This window comes from Schistocerca americana, chromosome X (assembly GCF_021461395.2).
Source record: "Schistocerca americana isolate TAMUIC-IGC-003095 chromosome X, iqSchAmer2.1, whole genome shotgun sequence".
Lineage (NCBI taxonomy): Eukaryota > Metazoa > Arthropoda > Insecta > Orthoptera > Acrididae > Schistocerca > Schistocerca americana.
Genome location: NC_060130.1, coordinates 184,802,476 through 184,823,538, shown reverse-complemented (window position 1 = coordinate 184,823,538; position 21,063 = coordinate 184,802,476). Strand labels below are relative to the sequence as shown.

At 39.3% G+C, this 21,063-nt stretch overlaps 1 protein-coding gene across 5 annotated transcripts in view; it reads left to right on the top strand.

Moving 5' to 3' along the window:
• The first annotated feature begins 16,423 nt into the window (after positions 1-16,423).
• LOC124555728 (ATP-binding cassette sub-family B member 6) overlaps positions 16,424-21,063 on the top strand; it is a 144,974-nt gene continuing 140,334 nt past the window's right edge. The window contains exon 1 of one of the 5 annotated variants that reach the window (XM_047129748.1): positions 16,424-16,549. The gene's annotated coding sequence lies outside the window, so the exon portion shown is untranslated. Of the gene's footprint in view, positions 16,550-16,569; positions 16,929-17,017; positions 17,213-17,327; positions 17,345-21,063 lie in introns of those variants that run through there. The other 4 variants (XM_047129745.1, XM_047129747.1, XM_047129746.1 and 1 more) reach the window with 4 other exon arrangements.

The following is a 21,063-nucleotide window of genomic DNA, read 5'->3' as shown; positions in this document are numbered from 1 at the left end:
TCTGAGGTCATCAGTCCCCTAGACTTAGAACTACGTAAACCTAACTAACCTAAGGACATCACACACATCCATGCCCGAGGCAGGATTTCAACCTGCGACCGTAGCAGCAGCGCGGTTCCGGACTGAAGGACCCAGAACTGCTCGGCCACAGCGGCTGGCTGAACCAGTGTAATTGCTCCTGATAGACAGTCCTTAGCAAGTTCAGAAGGGTCCTTTATTTTATCGGTCCAAACTACTCATCTTTTCCTCTTCGAAGCTACTGGTAATTCAGACAGAGGGGAAGTTGTTTGGAGAGGTCAGTCGGTGTGCTGCAGGTTTGATACCTGTGGCATTTACTGTATGGCCTAGGAAGGTGACTTCAACCTTCTGCAGCTGACACTTCTCTTTATTAACGCCCACGCTTCAATTCTGCAAGGCAAACTTATTTGAGGTTCTGGTTGCGTTGCTGTGATGCGGCCGAAAAAATGAAGTAAATGTTTAAGTAGGCATAGCAAAAGTTGAACTTAAAAAGTATACTGTGTATGATGCACTGGCACGTTTGCGCTGCATTCTTAGACCATGTAGCATGAAGAAGTATCGAAACAGGCGAAATGGCGTGATCATTGCCGGTTTTGTAACGTCATCATGGTACATGGGAATTTGAAGGCACACCTGTTTACAGTCGATCTCACTGAAGATAGTTGCACCTGCAAGTGAGTGTGTGAAGTCCTGGATATTCGGTATCAGGTAGGTGTCATACACTGTTCGGAAGTTGAGAGCTCTATAGTCCCCACAGCGTCTGATGCTCCCATCTTTCTTCCGCCTGAGTTTCAGCAGTGACGCTGATGCGCCCATTGTGCATTCATACGGACTTGGGCAATTCCAGCAGGACAATGCGACATCCCACACGTCCAGAATTTCTGAGTATAAACACTTCCGCTGGTCACCAAACTCTCCAGACATGAACACTGTTGAGCATATCTGGGATGCCTTGCAAACATGCTGTTCAGAAGAGATCTCCATCCCCTCGCACTCTTATGGATTTATAGACAGCCCTGCAAGATTCATGGTGTCAGTTCCCTCCAGTACTACTTCAGACATTATTCGAGTCCATGCCACATCGTGTTGAAGCACTTCTGCATGCTCTCAGGGGGCCCTACACGACATTAGGCAGGTGTACCAGTTTCTTTGGCTCTTCAGTGTAGCTCTGTGTTACAGCGTATCCTGCAACCTTCTTCCTCCATTATTGGGCCACATATTTACATAGCACTACTTGTTCAAGCTTCATAAAGCGGTTTTGTCATCTATCAGTGTCACACCTCTGACCCATATGTGACAACTGGGCAAACTGGGGAGTTATATATTAGCAGTTTTGTTCTTCTTATAAAAAGGCTCTCTCTCAGAGTTGTCAATTTGCAAAGTAAGCTCGATTCCTCACTTGTCCCACTTACCTTATAGCCTTCCCAATGCTGCTATTGTATGATGTTAGGGCTTCCAAGTAACTAAAAGACGATACACCTTTTAAACATCCCCAATTGTATTTAAATCTTTAGGGGTTCTTCTGGCCTCAGAGTGTGACATTACAATATATTTTATTTTCATTTACTATGAGACCAATTTTTACATATCTGGCTAGTTTTCATAAATATGGCGCCCGACCGGGTTGCCTCCAAACACGTCTCTGACGATTATCTGGTTGAAGGCATATGAGACACGCATCGGTGAAGAGAACATGATGCCAATCGTGAGCAGTCCATTCGGCATGTTGTTGTTCTCATCTGTATTGTGCTGCATGGTGTCATGGTTGCAAAGATGGACATCGCCACGGACGTTGGGAGTGAAGTTGCGCAGCATGCAGCCTATTGTGCACAGGTTGTTGTAACATTATTCAACAGGGTGGCGTTGCTGTCAGGGTTCCTCCAAGCCATAATCCGTAGGTAGCGGTCATCCACTGGCAGTAGTAGCCCTTGGGCGGCCTGAGCGAAGCATGTCATCGACAGTTCCTGTGTCTCTGTATCTCCTCCATCGCTTTGCTTCACTCCGAGACGCCTGGACACTTCCCTTGTTGAGAGCCCTTCCTGGCACAAGTAACAACGCGGACGCGATCGAATCGCGTTATTGACCATCTAGGCATGGTTGAACTACAGACAACACAAGCCGTGTACCTCCTTCCTGATGGAATGACTGGAACTGATCGTCTGTTGGACCCCCTCCATCTAACAGAAGCTGCTCTTGCATGGTTGTTTACATCTATGGGCAAGTTTAGTGACATCTCTGAACAGTCAAAGGGACTGCGTCTGTGATACAATATCCACAGTCAACGTCTATCTTCAAGAGTTCTGGGAACTGGAGAGGCAAAACTTTTTGATGTGTTTAGTTCGACACAGAGCATAACTTAATCGTAGCTAACACTTGGTTCAAGGATCATGGAAGGAGGTTGTATACATGGAAGAAACCTGGAGATACTAGAAGGTATCAGATAGATTATAGAATGGTAAGACAGAGATTTAGGAACCAGGTTTTAAATTGTAAGACATTTCCAGGGGCAGATGTGGACTCTGACCACAATCTATTGGTTATGAACTGTAGATTAAAACCGAAGAAACTGCAAAAAGGTGGGAATTTAAGCAGGTGGGACCTGGATAAACTGACTAAACCAGAGGTTGTACAGAGTTTCAGGGAGAGCATAAGGGAACAATTGACAGGACTGGGTGAAAGAAGTACAGTAGAAGAAGAATGGGTAGCTCTGAGGGATGAAGTAGTGAAGGCAGCAGAGGATCAGGTAGGTAAAAAGACGAGAGCTAGTAGAAATCCTTGGGTAACAGAAGAAATATTGAATTTAATTGATGAAAGGAGAAAATATAAAAATGCAGTAAATAAAGCAGGCAAAAAGGAATACAAACGTCTCAAAAATGAGATCGACAAGAAGTACAAAATGGCTAAGCAGGGATGGCTAGAGGACAAATGTAAGGATGTAGAGGCTTATCTCATTAGGGGTAAGATAGATACAGGGTACAGGAAAATTAGAGAGACCTTTGGAGAAAAGAGAACCACTTGTATGAATATCAAGAGCTCAGATGGAAACCCAGTTGTAAGCAAAGAAGGGAAAGCAGAAAGGAGGAAGAAATCGTCCAAATTGCGATCAATGAGAAAGCGTCAGAAGAATATGTCTCTGATGACGAAGCAGACCAAAAAGATTCCTCACACTGTTGGTTACTAAGCGACTCAAACCGCCCTGGGGTACATCAGCCAACAAGAGGAGGCGACTTATCCCAATATTCTAACGTTGCAGACATATTGCCGAAACAAAAGTTTCTGAAGCCAAAAAACTAAAAATCATAACTGATATTTTACCAAAAAATAAATTCTAATAAGCGTTCTAGAACTTCAACGTCCATAAGTTAAAGGTTTTTGTTTTTTTACTTTACAGTTCCTCTAGACAAACTTTTCGTTCCTTTGAGTAATCTCTAGATTTGTTTCATAAGTTTGTACAATAGTTTATTTTTTATTCAGAAGAATAGGTAATAAAATTAAAACTCCTATTTTTTCCTGCTGCCAAACAAGGTGGTTTTTTTGTAAGACCGCAAAATAAAATAGCTTGGTTATTTAGCATTTAAAAAGTTTGCGTTTTCAATCATACTTTGGCGCCTTTTTAACATCTTTTCAGTCAAAAACATCCAGGCTTATTCACAACCATATCAATAACATTCTATGTACCCTATGCACGTTTTACGATGATATTTCGCGGTATTGACGCAATTCGGGGTGTTTCACGCATGAAAACAAGGGGACTTCGGTTTATCCGAAATTTTCGTTATCCGAACCGGCCCTATCAAAAAATGTTTCAAATGGCTCTGAGCACTATGGGACTTAACTTCTGAGGTCGTCAGTCCCCTAGAACTTAGAACTAATTAAACCTAACTAACATAAGGACATCACGCACATCCATGGCCGAGGCAGGATTCGAATCTGCGACCGTAGCGGTCGCGTGGTTCCAGACTGAAGCGCCTAGAACCGCTCGGCCACTACGCCGGCCCGTCCTTATCATTTCGGATAAACTGGAGTTTACTGTATTACAATTTCGTCAAGCATTTTGTCATAGTTTCTTCACAACAGCCAATGAAGACTTGTTACTATACTCTGTAGTTGTCTGGACTACAACTGCAGTGTATTTACATTTAGGAGAGGAGTAGAAAAACATAAAACGAACTTGGGTGAAGCTGTAGGTTTCACAGTGAGACAATAAAAGCATTCAACAAAATTTGTTAGAGGAACTGCAAGCTGAGGACGTAAAGTTGCATGAAAATTACTTGAAAATGGACGAGAGTATATCTACACATGTGCTCAGGAAAGTGGCTTCTCATACTGCGAAGCAGTAGACTCGTCTGAGAAATTCTGTATCCGAAAAGACAGACTTGCCGTAACACTGTGTGTAACGGTAGAAAGTTACTCTAGTTTACAATATAGCACTCAAATACCGCAGTGGGCATTGACAAAGATAATACTAGAAGTGTGTGAAGCGGTTTATAAAGCATTGTAGAATGAATATCATCAGAGACAAGGGTATCGTCAGGAGGGCTCCAGGGAAGTGACATAGGGCTACTCCTGTTCTTTATATACATAAATGATCCGACAGACAGAGAGAGCAGCAATTTAGGGCTGTTTGCTGATGATGCTGTGATGTACAGGGACGTACCATCATTGAGTGACTGGAGGAGTGTACAAGATAACTTAAACAAAATTTCTAGTTGGTGTGTTGAATGGCAAATTGCTCTACATGTAGAAAAAATGTAAGTTGATGCTGGTAAGTAGTAAAAACAATGTTCGAATACAGTTGTGTGCTACTTGACATAGTCACATTGATTAAATAGCTAGGCGTAATGTTAGAAACTGATACGAAATGGAACAAGCATGTAATGATAATAGTAGGGAAGCTGAATGCCCAACTTTGTTTAATTGGAAGATTTCTGGAAAAGTGTAGCTCACCCATAAAGGCGACATACACCATACTAGTGAATCCCATTCTTGAGGATTGTTCAAGTGTTTGGGATCCCCACAAGGTTGAATTAAGGGAAGACACTGAAGCAATTCAGAGACATGCTGCTAGATTTGTTACCATAGGTTGGATCAGCATGCAGTTATTGGAGATATGGTTTGTGAACTTAAATGGGAATCCCTGGAGGGAAGTCAATGGTCTTTTCGCATGTCATTATTGCAGAAATTTAGAGAATTAGCATTTCAGGCCGACTGCAGAATGATTCTATTGCCGCCAGTGTACATTATGAGTGAGGATGATGAAGATATGATGCGAGAAATTAGGGCTTGTATGGAAGCTTTCAAACAGTCTTTTCTTCACTTGCTCTATTTGCGAGTGGGACAAGAGAGGAAATGACTGCTAATGGTACATCGCTACCTGTGCCATGCATCATACAGTGGACTGCGGAGTATGTATGTAGATGTAGATGGAGTTAGATAGCTGTTTAGCAGACAATATAGCCACTAAGAACGGTTCTCATCTATAAAGCACTAGTTGAAAATATATTGGAAAATATACACACACTCTCTCTGTCTCTCTCTCTCTCTCTCTTCACTCCCAAAGTGTCCTCCTCCTCTATTCCTGCCAGTTCAAAAGCAGCTTGAATGTAACCAGCAGTGGAAAGCTGTGGCAATCTTCATAAAATGTTCCACTTGAGTGTCAGCATTTGGTTGATCTCTGTTTATTGCACCTCTCAGAAATATATCTGCGCCCTCTGCCCCCCCCCCCCCCCCCCAACACACACAATACTCATCTCTCACAATTCGCAAGCAACATGGTTCTAGAAGGCACAGAAACGAATCTTCACTGGCCGGTTCTGCATGCCTCCTCATCATTTCGACCACTGCCTTCAGCCTTCAGAAAAACATCATAGGATTTTCCTTTTCTCTCTCTTGGAGGCTGGGGCTCACACTGGCCAACTTCAACTTCATCCTCCTCTCCTTGTTCTTCTTGGGCCTCTGATGCCTGCTACAAACATAGAACGAAGAACAATAGTTATATATTATATTAGGTATACGAAGATTTGTTTACAGGTAGACACATGCAAAGAAGAATGGAACAAATTGCAAATGATTTTGAAGGAAAGTAGAATGCTGATAACACAAGAAGAGCAATAGATAGAAAGTATCTTCACTCAAAATGTCCACATGGTAGTGACTCTCACTTGCTGAATCAGATATCCTTCAACAGCATAATTTTATTTTCCCTTGAAGAAGCTAACTTGCAGTTAGATGTAGAAGTTGGAACCAATGGACTAGTTGGTGATGCTCGGGTATTTGCAAAAATTAAATTCTGGGGATGTCATGTTGGTGGAATTATTCTGAACATTTCTGGAGGCAAAAAGATAGGGAACATAAATACAACAACACCAGTGGTTGTGCCACAAGAATATTATGAAACTGTATCCCTTGAAGGAAATCACTAAGGAAGAAAAGATTCTGAATTACAGGTTGTGACAAGGAAGAAGGATAGTGGAAAGTGTGTTCAGCATTCTGGCCAGTCGCTTCAGGACTTTTCTTACTTCTATAGATCTACCTCCACAAAAAGTGAAGCTGTGTCCACATCAACAGGATATCTGTTGCATCTTGAGCCACAAAGCACTGACGATGTACATTAAATGCAACCTACATGTTGCGAAGCTGCCTCTGGATGTGCTATATGCGGAGGAGCGAACAGAGACAATTTTAAAACATATTATAATGGTGCTGGGAAAAATGTCCTTGCCACACAAATCACATTTAATAACCAAATGTAAACATATGTACCTCTCTAAGGAACATCATCGAAGTTGGGAGCTCCTCTCTCACTCACACTCTCTACGTTACTCACACTTTCGTCAGCCATGACGGATGGTTCCAGAAATTTTAAAAATGGGAACCAATACACTTCCAACTGGTAAACAGTCTGTATACTGGCTACAGTTTTGCTCATTCTTTGCCATATCTGCAACAAACAAAATTATGTAAAATATTTGTATGTTATGTAAATATTATTTGCATATATATATAGTGAGTTAAATAAGAATGTCATTACAAACTTTTGCCTTCTAATTGAAATAACTAGTGCGGAGCTCACTGACTTTCTTATTTACATCTTCTGAAGTACATCCTGGTCGCACTTCACAGCTAATGGCATCTGCAATTTTTATAGCCTAATGTATTTTTATGTTATGGATGCTGAAAGTTATACAGGACTTTATACAGTTCAACCAACTTTGTCATTGATGAAATACACCAAGTAAAGTTTCCAATAGCCATAGGCACTACATTAAACCAAGGAGGCTAGCTTTATACTTGCAGTAAACAGAAGACGATTACTTTCTTTGATCAAATCTAAGTGGTCTTAAGGCCGGTATTCCACAATCAAATTTCTTTGACAAAGTTGGTGTGTCAAATACATTTGACATAGTGTAATAAGGAAATTTTGTCAAATGTTGCCTTTTGTCAAATTGATGTGATCAGATCTAGTCTCTCACCTTTTAGATTTGATCAAAGGAAGCGATCGTCTTCTGTTTACTGTAAGCGGCTGCCATAAATGACCACAGTGAGGAACCACTGGGTATTTTGTATGTTGAGGGACAGGCACATTCAGAATCCAAAGGAGGTCATATTTAATAGCTTATTGTGGCGCTAAAAATATAGAAAGATGTTTCATAGTCTGTAATCAAATAAAATGTTTTTCTTTTTTTAAGCTGGGAGGAGGAAATCCACTCTCTTCCTTCAAAGCGAATTAGGATAGTCTGCACTTTCAGATTTGTATAAGGAGCCCAAACCAGGAAAGATGTGAGACAAGTTCATTGTCACCACTGTTGTTTATTTCTTCACTGAAAAGGAAATTAAAGAACTGTTGTTGTTTGTTAATGACAGAAAATTAGCACAATACAAATCATTTGAGTATGCAGCAGTGGTAGCTGAAACTGAGTAGGAATTGAGTTTTGTGCTAAATGTAATAGAATATGTGATGGCTGTGGGTTAACAAATGCGCGTGAAGAAAGTGTAATGGGCAGACATGCTAGAGAGCTAAATGTTGCAGGCGGAAAAAAAAACTTGATACGTACACACAATGCATAGAAGCAATGACAAGGCCCAAAGGTCTTTTATACAAATAAATAGCAGCTAATGTTCAAGAATGTAAATAGTTTTGAATGTATTAAAATGAGTCTGCAGTTCATAAAGAAATTACTGAAATGGCATACAATAGGGTTAAAAAGCATCAAAAAATACTTGGCAGGCATGCGGATGTACTCATAATCAGTTTCTTTTGAACTGATCATGTCACAATTCATCTCTCATATTAAAGCGTTTTCGATGATACAATTATGCCTCGGCTACTATGAACTACATACATTACAACAGACTCAAATTTTATTATTACATGTTGAAATTAACAAGGTGAGGGATATTAGTTTAATTACAATTCATATCCATTTAATTGCCATTTGTATTCGTGTTGGGGAAAAAAATCACTGTTTCGATTAATGACTGAGACATATAATACTAACAGTATTGAAAAAGCAGTTTCTCACTTGATACTTAATAACTTACTGTTACTACATGCCAGTAATACCAGTTTAGGATTTAATTGCCATTTGTATTCGTGTTGGGGAAAAAAATCACTGTTTCGATTAATGACTGAGACATATAATACTAACAGTATTGAAAACAGCAATTTCTCACTTGATACTTACTAACTTACTGTTACTACATGCCAGTAATACCAGTTTAGCAATCCACGACACAGTTCCCCCCCCCCCCCCCTCCTGCAGTGTCAAAATCAAAACTTTCTTCCCAAGAAACCTTGACTGTGATTGTGATCTTTAGATCTTTATTTGTCCTGTAAGTTAAGCTATGTTCTTGTAATATTGAACACATCATTCTACCTACAATCTAAACAATATATGTACACTATGTTAAGCAGTAAATACATATAATAGCTTGCACAGTATCTTCATAACATTACACAGTGCACAATGATTTACAATGGATACAAAAGAGTTAAAAAACACAGTTTTGTGATATAAGATTATCTTATATTGTACATGAGTAGTTTTAATTCTAGTTTACTTTCCAACACTAATTTCTAATTTAAGTTTCTCTTAATGTGGTACATAAAATATACCACTCGCTGGATGAACTTTTGCTCACTGTCTGCTTATGTAGAGAAGAGTTGGGTTAAGTGGACAGGTCAAGCCAACTGGTCCTTGCTTGTAAATCGTAGCAGAAGCTTTTCCTGTGTCTTCCACCTGATGGCTCAAGAAACTTCTCACATCAAACAACTACAGCTATTAGAAACAGCTCAAAACCAGCAAGCAATTGTTTTGAGTGGGTTTGTTTGTTTCCAAAGGTCAGAAGTATTTTCCCCCACTCATTTTGTTTATAGTTAGTTTGTTATTTCAAGAAGGGTACTGGAAAAGCCAAACATACTATAGCAAAGGTGTTTACTCCTTACAGCAGATTGTTTTGTATTAATGCTTGTTAAACAATTGTTTTAGTGACTTAGAGAGGAAACATGTGTGGTTAGGTTAACTGGACACCAAGGCAGTTATGGTATGTGGGCCAGTCCACATAACCCCAATGTAATTATTTCCTTTTGTAAATTACAGATCTTTATCATTTCAAAAGCATTTTCCATCTTTTTTGTGCAAATTGTGATGAAGTGTACTTTAGACCTACTTTAGTTCAATTACAGTTTTTTTTTCTTTCAGATGCCATACAACCAACCACCGGTTATATTCAATGGAAGATCTCAAAGTAGCAGAGACACTTATCAAAGAAGGAAATAGAATTATTGCAGCATCTAATGAATTTAAAATTCCTCAAACAATGCTAGAATGTTTCGCCAGCAGATCTATTGATGACTGTGAAGTAAATTTTAGGCCATCAAATGAGCACAAAAAATGTTTACTCAAAAGAAAACCTTTCTGCGCATTCCCACTTAAAAGAAATTGCTGGTATACCTTATGATTTATCTTTCACAGTTATGAGGAAGTTAGCATATGAATTTGCTGCTGCTAACAAGTAACTCCTGCAAGACTGGCAACAAGAAAAATGGCTGGAAGAAGTGGTTTTGTTCTTTCATGAAAAGGTATAAACTAAGCTACTGGTCTGAGTAGTGCAACTACTTTCAGTAGGTCAAACGTTAGTAAATTTTGTACCAATTTGAAAGAAGCTTATCAAAAATTCAAATTTGGACCAAAAGACATCTACGAGGGTTGAATGAAAAGTAATGCCTCGAACTTCGTTAATTGGGATTGGATGGGAATATTTTAATAAATCAAATGCATAAATAATCCTTAGAATGTGATCTTTAATCACCAATATTCACTTTTCCACATAATCACCAGCCAATTGGATACATTTCTATTAACAATGAACAAGTTTTCTGAAGCCGCCATGGAAGAAGTCGACACTCTGTTCCTGCAACCACAGTCTCACAGTTCTCTCAATGTCTTCATCAGAAGCAAAATGATGTCCCCACAAATCATCTTTCATTATCAGGAACAGATGGAAGTCAAATGGTGCTAAATCTGGGATGTATGGAGGATGCTGTACAGTGGTGAGATTCAGTCTCTGAAGATCTGCTGTGGTGGCACCTGAAGTGTGTGGTTTGGCATGGTCATGCTAAAGGAAAACATTTCCCTTTTCCTTTTGGACCCTTGTTAGCCATCGTTTCAGAGTTCACAGGGTTGTGATGTTACACTCTGAATTTATTATTGTTCCATGATAAAGGAAATCAACAAGGATTACGCCATCTGCGTCCCAGAACACTGTGGCCATGATTTTTCCAGCAGAGGGCTGAGTGTTGAATTTATTTTTCTGCGGCGAGTCTTTGTGTCGATAGTCCATAGACTGACGTTTCGTCTCTGGGTCGTAATGGTGTACCCACGTTTTGTCTACTGTCACAATTGAATGGACAAAGGCATCACCTTCATTCTTGTAACATGAGAGGAGTTCCTGGCAAATTTCAAGTCTGTGCACTTTCATTTCAGGAGTCAGCATCCGGGGAACCCATCATGCACAGTTCTTCCGATAGCCAAGCAAAGCAATAATGTGACCCACACGTTCTTGTGAAATGCCGATTTTGCTTGCAATTCCTCTCTGAGTAATACAACGATCGTCAACATTTTGATTGTGAAACTCCTTGTTTGTCATGCAGGTCAGATGTTCCCACCTTAACATCTTTAAACTTACTTGCCCAACGATGCACAGTACTCACATCAACACAATCACCATAAACTGCTTTCATTCTTTGATGAAGCTCCTTTGGGGTGACACCTTCTGCTGTCAAGAATTCAATGACTGCACATTGCTTAAATTGCATTGACCAACTGTCTGCGCAGGGTTCCATGCTTTATATTGTAACAACCATGGAGGTAAAAAGAAGAGGAGTTGTCATGACGTCACAAACTTGAAGCCGACCCAAGAGAAGGTCCGCCATGTTAGCTACCCCAAAACATTCGCTTCTGGTGGTTTGATTCCGTGTAGTCGTGAAGTGTTTTGATAAAAAATGCCGGGCTTGCGTCGCTCACGGGTGTACTAATCGTTCTGATTGTAGTCTAAAGTTTAAACAAATCACATTTCATTCGTAAGTGGACTTATTTAAGCGCTATTTTCTTATATATACTTGAAATTCTGATGCACTGTAAAGTTTTACAGTATGGTTTTATTTCTGTGATTTAACTTTAGATTTCTATCAATCCAAGGCGAAGAGCTGTCTGGAAGTGAGCATTACACTTGGTTTTCACTGTGTGGTTATTCTGAAGTAACTGAAAAGTCCTGGGAAGAAATATCCTGGAAATGGGGACTAATGTTTTAAAATACAATAATTTAATATAAAACTAATGTAACTACATGTAGTTAATTAAATCTTCAGTAAAATGTGTGGAACACCTGTTACAGTGGTTAAATTATAAGTACTTAAATGGTTACATATTTGTTAATGCAAAGTTCCCTATCGAAGTCCAGGCTTAGATCATTACATTAATCACTGTGTTGTCGTATTACCCTGTAAATTTCTGTTCTTTGCCACGCTGAATGTCATTTGGTAGGTTCAATTTAAAAAGAAAGCAGATGTGGAAATTGCAATGGGACTGACAATCTTAAATTCAGTTCTGTTCCTTCGTAATTTAACGTATTTTTCACTTTGTTGACATGACAGCTGGCTTGTTTATATCATCCCTGCATACATCTATGGGACACCAAAGGAAATAAGGTAAGTTTCTTGCAAACGTGAACATTTAAAATTTGCATTTGACTTGAAAATGCAACGAATACAAATCGGTGCCTCTAAACTATCAATCATTGTTTTTGGAGTTCTGGCTTTATCAATTATCGACACAAACACAATGAAAGTGAATAGAAATGGATTACAAAAGCACGCTTTTCATAGCACATACGTCTCTTCTCGATTATTCTAAGTGTATAAACAAAAAGGAATTACAGTACTGAGGCAAGAAGCGTAATATTTTTATGTATTACTGTATCGAATACGCATTTAAGACGAGAAAAACGTTTGAAGTTGCGTTCCTTATGCTGTGTTGTTCACTAAAACCGAGTAACATTTACTATATAAAGCAAATATCAAGTGCACACGACATAAATAACGAACAAGAAGCAATTGTAAACACTCATCTGCTAATGTTTTGGGGGATCCAAGATGGCGGCAGGCCCCGCCCACTGGCTTCAAAACAACGTACAGCGCAAGTCTGTAGCGCCATCTCCCCTTATTCTACCTCCATGGTAACAACACAACTATTCAATGCTAAGGCTTCCCACCAACTGGAGCTATAGAGAAGAGACTATGGAACAAGCCAGTACACGCCGCATACCAATGCTGCCAACTGTTGAAGAGTTACCCTCGTACAACCTTGATGACTTTGCCTCACAATGGTACAGAAGCCAGGAAAGGTAGTGTCTCCACATGGCTAGAAGCAAGTGGTGAAGATAACTTCTGTAGAAAGAGACACGCCCTTTAACCATGTGTAGAATTATCAAGAGCACTTGAAAAGCAGTTCCTCCATTTTTTGTGTTCCCACATGTCCATTTTCAAGATCATATACTCCACAACGGCCTAACTGGAACTAGAACTACTTAAACCTAACTAACCTAAGGACATCACACACATCCATGCTCGAAGCAGAATTCGAACCTGCGACTGTAGCAGTTGCACAGTTCCAGACTGAAGCGCCTAGAACCGCTCGACCACTTCGGCCGGCCAAAGAAAATCAAAAACTGACTATCACCAATAATCATGAAAACATTGCCAAAGAAAATCACAAAGTTTTTCTAACGATACTGCCACATTGCAGCCATAAGCTGCAGCCTTTGGATGTTGCCATTTATGAGCCTTTCAAGTCCTATTACAAGAAAGCCTGTGACAGGTAGCTACTAAATCATCCTGGTTAGGCACTTCGTATCTATGATATAGTTGGCTTAGTGGGTGAAGCATTTCCATCTGTTCTCACTCCCTCTAATATCAGCAGATGTTTCAAAGTTACAGGAATAATGACTTTCTATGACAAATCCTTTGAGGAAGCAGGTTCTCTGTTCAGCCTTTGAGCAGCCTGAGACTGCAAGAGTAGTTTCAGAAAGTAACGTCCCTACTGCAGTTCCAGGTCCAGTTCCTTCACCTTTTCTGGTGTCTCTTAGTGATCGAGTTCCTTCAGTTCCTGGTACCTTCATTGGTAATATAATTCCCTCTTGTCCGCATGAACAAGAACTCCAAGCAGAATTATTTGTGCCTCCTGAAGCCTTGCTTCCATTTCCACAGTGTTTTCCCTGAAAAAGAAATAGTCATTGCCGAAAGAAAGGAGAATCTCTTATACTTATGAGTTCACCTGTAAAAACACACCTAGAAGAAGCCTTTGCCAGAGAATCAAAGAAAAAGAAGAAACCTACTCCACAAAAACCAGTACTCAGTTGGCATTAAAGGAATCTGACTGTTCTTGAAATGAAGACGTTCAAGAAGATGAGGATTTTTCAGGAACTGAAACAGGTGACTTCATAATTGGTAAAGTGCATGGAGTAAAAAAGGGCACAGGTTCAACTTTATAGCTGTTGTGAAGAAGTACCTTTGGCCTGGTGTTTAAGTGACTTTCTATAAGCACCACATACCTTCCAATAGATTTTCCTTGAGGGATGAAAATGCATTTTTTGCCACTACTAATATTATTACAAAACTTCCCCATCCACTTAAAGACTTCCGCCAAAGATTTGATGACATGATTTGTTTCACTGTTGATTTATAGAAATACAGCCTTCTATACGATTGTTGCTATTTAAAATTTCGATCGGTTATGTTTAATGTATCAACCACTAACTAAATGTTGTTGCAATAACATTTATAGCTCGGTCCACACAACCTTACTAGTTAGGTTAAGTGGTCACTTTGTGAATAAGTTAATTAGTTAAGATTCAACAAAAATTGAAAGTAATAGCACAGTCTAATAAAATAGACTGTGGTAATAGAGTCCTCAAACACCTCATTGTAAAGAAAACATGTACCCCAGACATATTCTAAAATGTAATGAAAGTAAGTTATATAGATAATGACTAAAAAAAAAAAAGGACGACCCAGTTAACCTAACTCAGCCACACTATAGCATTCTTCCATTACAAACTTTTTTAGAGTTGCAGGGAATATCATCTCTCTTTTGAGGTTTTTAAGTCCCGTAGCAGGCCTGCCGTTTGAAGTGCAATGTGGAGTGTGGAATGTTTCGTGGGAAAGTTCCGTTCCGTAAAGTATGAACTGGCCTGGTGGTATTTCAGATGCTGGTATTTCAATAGCTCCCCATGTTGTTCTCTTAAAAAATCACAACTTGCGCTAAACTTGCAACGATCTGTCTGCGCAAATGTCTGCGCACATCACATCTGCGCAGACAGATCGTTGCGTGTGAACAGAAGATTTGCACCAACCTGAGGTGTGTGCAAACCTGGAAGTTGGAGTTGGAGGTTTGAGCGAAACCTCTCAAATCTGTCGGTTCAAACCACATCTGCGCAGACAAGTTGGAGCGTGTGGACAGGAGATCGTCGCAAATCTGGCGCGAAACAGCTGTTTGCTCAGTCTAGTGTTTGTATTTGTGTGCACAGGGCATTAAAATGGCTGATACTCGTCAGTGTTCTCGAGAGTTTGTAAGTGAATTCATTGAAATATACAGAAACCACCCATGTTTGTGGAAGATTAAAATTAAAGAATATAGTGACCGAGACAAAAAGACAGCAGCATACAATGCTCTAATTGAAAAATTGCGGGCAGTTGGCGCCTCGGCAAACAGAGAAACGGTAATAAAAAAATAATTTCGTTGCGAACTGGCGAAATTATTTGCGGATGGATGTCGAAACTTATATAATTATCTCTTAAAGCATGTAACCCCTCATATTATGAGAAAAATACTTGTATGAGAAGGGAAATTTCTCCTCATGAACGCCTGGCAGTAACATTAAGATTCCTAGCAACAGGAAGGAGCTACAATGATTTGGAATTTTCATCTGCAATATCGAAACAAGCATTGAGTGAAATAATACCCAACACATGTGAAGCTATTTACGCTTTCCTGAAAGATGAGTTCATGAAGGCAAGTCAAGTAAATTAGTCTGTCAGCGAACTGTTTACCGAAAAGAGTTATCCAAAGTTCAGAAATCTAGAAGATCTGGTGTAGGAGTAGATCAAGTATACCAGCCAACGTTATGGTATTTTGATCTACTTGGCTTTCTTAGTGATCAAGAAACGCCAAGACCAAGCAGGAGTACAATTGAAGATGAAATTGGAGTGCCAATGTGCGAGGAAGTGGAACACGAGGTTATGTAAAACAAAACAGGTTCGCCCTGCAACTCTCGCAGTAAATTTACGTGACAAAACTGCTTTCGCTTTAGCAGCCACTGTCTGCACCATTTTGACCACTTTCTCTGTTTCCTGCGGTTGGTCTGAATGTTTTTTGCAACACAAGTTGTGAACACAGACCACAACAGAACTTCCTCCATTTCTATTTTTCAAAATAACTGAATTAAATTTTGACGTTTTCGGGAAGCGTAGTCGCTTGCCACTGATATTTCTTTTCTACACCGACAGGTGGCGGGCGAGTAGTAGATTGGGGTTTGTGTCGTGTGAACACACCACATTTGCAGCGATCTTTTGCATGTACAGACATCTGCGCCGATGTCTGCGCAGACAGATCGTTGCGTGTGGACCGGGCTTAAACGTTCATTACACACACACACACACACACACACACACTCACGATGTTTGAAGTGGCGCGTTTCTTCCCCACCCCTCTACACACATAACAGAATTGTAGCCGCCTTAGGAACTGCAGTTTTAAGATAAAAAAAGTCATACTGCTTCTTTTTTCCTTTTACACGTATTTACAGGCAATGACAACTGTATGAAAACTGATGCATTCTCTGTCTTTTCCAATTTCTATCACTATAGGATTGCTCTACGTTCAATTGTTTCCTTTAGCAGGCATGCCACCACGTATAATTCTGGCGGCATGATTTCGTAGACAAAATTTGATTACAAGTTGGATGTTATAAAGGGGTGCGTAGTGGTTAGCGTAGCTAAGCATTATGGATTCAGATTTTAATAATTCAGAGGCCTTGTCTTCAGACGTAGAAAGTAATTCTATAACGGATAGTGAGCCTTACTCTCGGATTGAATTACTTACGTTGAGACGTTTAAGACTTGTTTTAACAAAGTATTTACTGTTATTAAGAGAAATTAAGAGGGACGTAAACACAACAGCTGAGAACTACGAATTTCTTCTGGAGCACCTTAAGTCTGAGAGGAAAAGAAGCGAGAATCGCCAGAAGAAGTGACGCAAGTGTTTTGATATCCGCTTCAGAAAACTGTTCGGCGTTCAGAGTTGTCAAACAGATTAGTGAGTGTGATGTTCGCAGTTTGTAACATGTTCGTATGAGTGAGTTTTTTTAGGACAGCTATTTTTTATTTGTAGCATTTGAAAGAAAGTAAAGTTTCACTGTAAAATATTTAGGATGACGATGCATTTTTGATAACTTTGAATTGGTAGGATCAGATGTCATCTGTTTTAGAAGACTACTAGTTTGGATCGTGTGTGCTTGCGTGCCGGGTGTTCTAGGCGTGTTCGGTGTCAGGGGAATGAACCTGTTTTTGTAAAACCTTAATGAAAGGATCTCGTCACCGTGAAAAAGTTTTGTATTTGTGGGCTACATTATTGTATCCGTAAGTGGATTTTCGATTCATTTAAAGATAAAAATGTTGTGCTAGGGTAATTCAGTTTTGCAGACCGCATACTTGCAAGTTGTAGCTCATTGGGAGAGTTGCTTCATTACACCTTGGGCTCAGCTCCACTTGGTGAGACTCTGCACCAGTTCTTTTCTCAACTGACAACTGTAGCAGTCGCCCAGCGTTTATTTTCTGTCGAAAGCCAGCAGTTGTAGATAAACAAGTCGCATCTCCGATAGCCGGCAGAGAGAGAGAGAGAGAGAGAGAGTGAGTGTGTGTGTGTGTGTGTGTGTGTGTGTGTGTGTGTGTGTTCGTATCGTATTTTGTAAATTTCCGAATGATAATTCTTTTATGCTGCTCTCATAATATCAATGTAACATTTCCTATGTTGTAAATTGTATGGTGTGTACATTCCAATCTCAATAGGCCTATTTTCCCACAATTTTTGCCCTCTTTGGCTCCATTTAGAATCATGGAAGTTGTTTCGTGACTTTTTAACACAAACCTTATAGTCATGTTCTTTCTAGTTACCATATATTCATTTCCTTACACAGAACCTTGTGACTCTTTATATTATCAGTCTGCTTAATTTTCAATAACCTTCTTTAACACGACATATCAAATGCTGTAAATTTCTTCTTTAACTGTTCTACTGTTCATGTCACAATTCCATGGAATGTTCTGTTGTAGAAAAAAATTCTCAGAAATGAAGGCCTATCTTAGATAATGTTGTTAGCAGACTTCCTTTGATGCAGAAAGCTCTCATTGTCTGGGCTGTTGGGTCTCTTCATGTTCTTGCTTCATCTGTTGTACTGTATATTATTTTACTTGCTGGTAGCAGAATTCCCCCACTATGTTTATTATGTGGTCTCTAATTTTGATGCTGAGTTCATCTCAGTGGACTGTCCAGTCATTTCATAAAGTCCTGTAATTCTTCATCACTCTCAAAGAGGATAACAACATTGTCATCGTCGTCAAGTCCCCCCAAATTTTTATCCCATTTTTGAATATTTCTTTTGGTGTCTTTGGAGGCCTAGGTTATGTTAAGTTCAGTTTAGTTGTATGTTGTTGAGGCTATGGAATTGGTCATCGAAATTCTTTAGCCTACAGAGTTTTCATCAGGAATGTGGTTGTATTTACCTTTCTGAAGAAGACTTGCATCTGTCTTTTGTGGACTGAGATTCCCAAGCTTTTAATGTGTTCAAATGTGTTGACAATAGGAACATGCCTGCCCCAAAACCCCTTATTCCTATAAAGGTCCCAATAGTTGATCAATTTTTGTTTTGCTAATGTTTTCATTTTTAGTGAAGCCCTCCAATGGTCATCTCCACCATATTCATTTATTTATTCATGGAGGGATCATCTTACATTGATATTGGCTTTGTTGTAATAATACAATGGAAATATATAGCTCAAAAATATACATACACAGAATATATAAGTATGCATTTTTAAGATAGGACAGGTGATAGGCCGTAGCTTTGATGAAGAGTCTGTCATGGTATTTGTTCTATTGGTGGGGTGTTTTGTTGTTTACTAAGCCCATTGCTTCTGTGATACCCAAGTTGGACAATAGAGGAAAAGCTATATATTGTCCTCTTCTGCCTTTTTTAACCTAATGACTTCTTTCTTACTCTTCCATTCTCATTGTTCCCTTTTCTTCTGTAAATTGTATAGGCCTACATCTTTCCCTGTAGCATGTATGATGTATGTCTTGATTATTTTGTCATGGTTTTTGTTTTCTTCCTAGATTGAGAAATTTTATGGAAGTGTCAGGGTTTTGCTGATGCCTTACTTTCATTCTCAAGCCAAGTATTAGGACTGCCTGTGTGACACCTGTAGGTTTCCTAAAGCCAACTGATCATTGTTTGACAGATCCTCTACTTTCTTTTCCTATCTTTTGTATATTATTCTGGTCAAGAACTCAGTTGCTTGAGCTGTCTAGCAGATTGTCTGTCCAGTCTTACGTTCATCAGCTTTCCAATTTTCAGTGTTTTGGGGATGATATTCTTCAAAAAGTCTTAAGGTATCTCTCCAGTCTCGTAAATCCTGCACAGTAACTAGAATAACTGTGTGGTTGGCATTCCTCACAACGGTTTTAGAAATTCCGAAGTAATGATATCTACCACTTCTCCCAGGATTTAGTTATTATTCATCCAGGTATCATCTCACAATAATAGAGGATTTGTCTTTGTGATACAATGAAAACAGGTAGCTCAAAATATACATCTACATAGAACATATACGTGTGTCTTTTTTTTTTTTACTAGGACAGGTGGTCGCCATGACCTTGCTCATGGGGTCAACCTGGCATTAGCCTGAACCGATTAATGAGAACCACAGAAAACCTAAATCAGGATGACCGGACAGAGCAAATCCATCCTGGACAGAGCAAATCTATCCTTCCAAATATGAGGTCATCATCTAAACATCTGCACTGCTTCATTTGATTCATCCCTGTTGTACAGTGTTCTTTTGATGATCTGCAGTTTGCACCAGATAACTTGTATTCTAGAACATAGCTTATCACTGTACATACCAAGGACACCAACTAGTGACTCTTGTACCATGAACATGCTACTGTGTCCTTTGCATTCCTACCAGTCTGCTTGGAAAACTGACTCCAGGTGCATGAACATGCAACTATGACCCTTGTGTGGCTTCATGTCCTACGTTCGGACTGTCTGAATAACCGACTCACCAGATGCATGAGATGTTAAACTCACGATAATGATAAGACTGTAGTATCACGCACTGTGGATCTTGGCACATGATTCCTTGTAAAAGCATTACATTATGATAATATATTGTAATGTGCTGTAGTTGTCCTGATTCATTATTAACAACTACCGAGTCCCATAAGTATTCTTTAATAGTGTATTTATTATAGTTTTATTTATTTATTTTATTATAGGCATTACTTATGAAGTATGTGTCCTGTCCTTTTGGCTAAAGTTTACAACTGTCCTCCCATGTGTAGATTCTGGCAATGATTGAGGGAATGTGATATTACTTATACTGTCAGAAATCGTGCAACTCATTAGTCTTCACCCATCCCTCTCCCTAGCCCCACGATTTAATTTTTTAAAAAAATCATATGAAACACTGCTTCACAATTCAGCTGTTCCGCAATCTTTGATTTCCCTGACAGCCATTTGTGAAGTTTTACCACCTTTTCAAAGAAATATATTTTAGTAATTGGTTTCATGTGCTAGATAAATTGATTGTACACTTTTTTCCTTGATAGAAAAGATGTTAAGAGTTTTTTTATTTGTTTCTTCCTTGGTAAATGTAAGTCCAAAGTGTCTCTTAGTCTGTGATTATGTTAAGACAGTTTGTGAAGCACTTAATGTTTTCCCTGACACCCACAACAGATTGCTCGATGTACTCACTTGGTAAAGGAAGGATACCTAGTTTTGAAAACAGTTCCGTACAGTGAGCTGACTACAACTTCTAGTTACTATTTTCATTGCCCTTTTCTGCAGTTTGAAAATTGTGTCTAGGTTTTGTGCCTTCGATCCTCGGAAAAGAATCCCATAGCTAAGAACTGAGTGTAAATAAGAAACCACAGACCATTGGCTGTTACTAATTGATAACAAAACTCATAAGAGCGTAACATATGATGACATTCTTTTTGCCGGAATATTTCTTTGTTCATTCTGTGTTAATTGCAAACAGTATTTATACTTAAAGACTTCGTGTTTGTTATAGAAGCTTTTGATTTATCACCTATGCTTGATGCAACAGAATTATGCTCCCCCTTTATGCTGAATGCTGCTGTTCATTTTCTTTCTATTAAGTGTTAATTTGTTATATTTTGCCCAGTTGTGAACATCCTTGAGGGATTT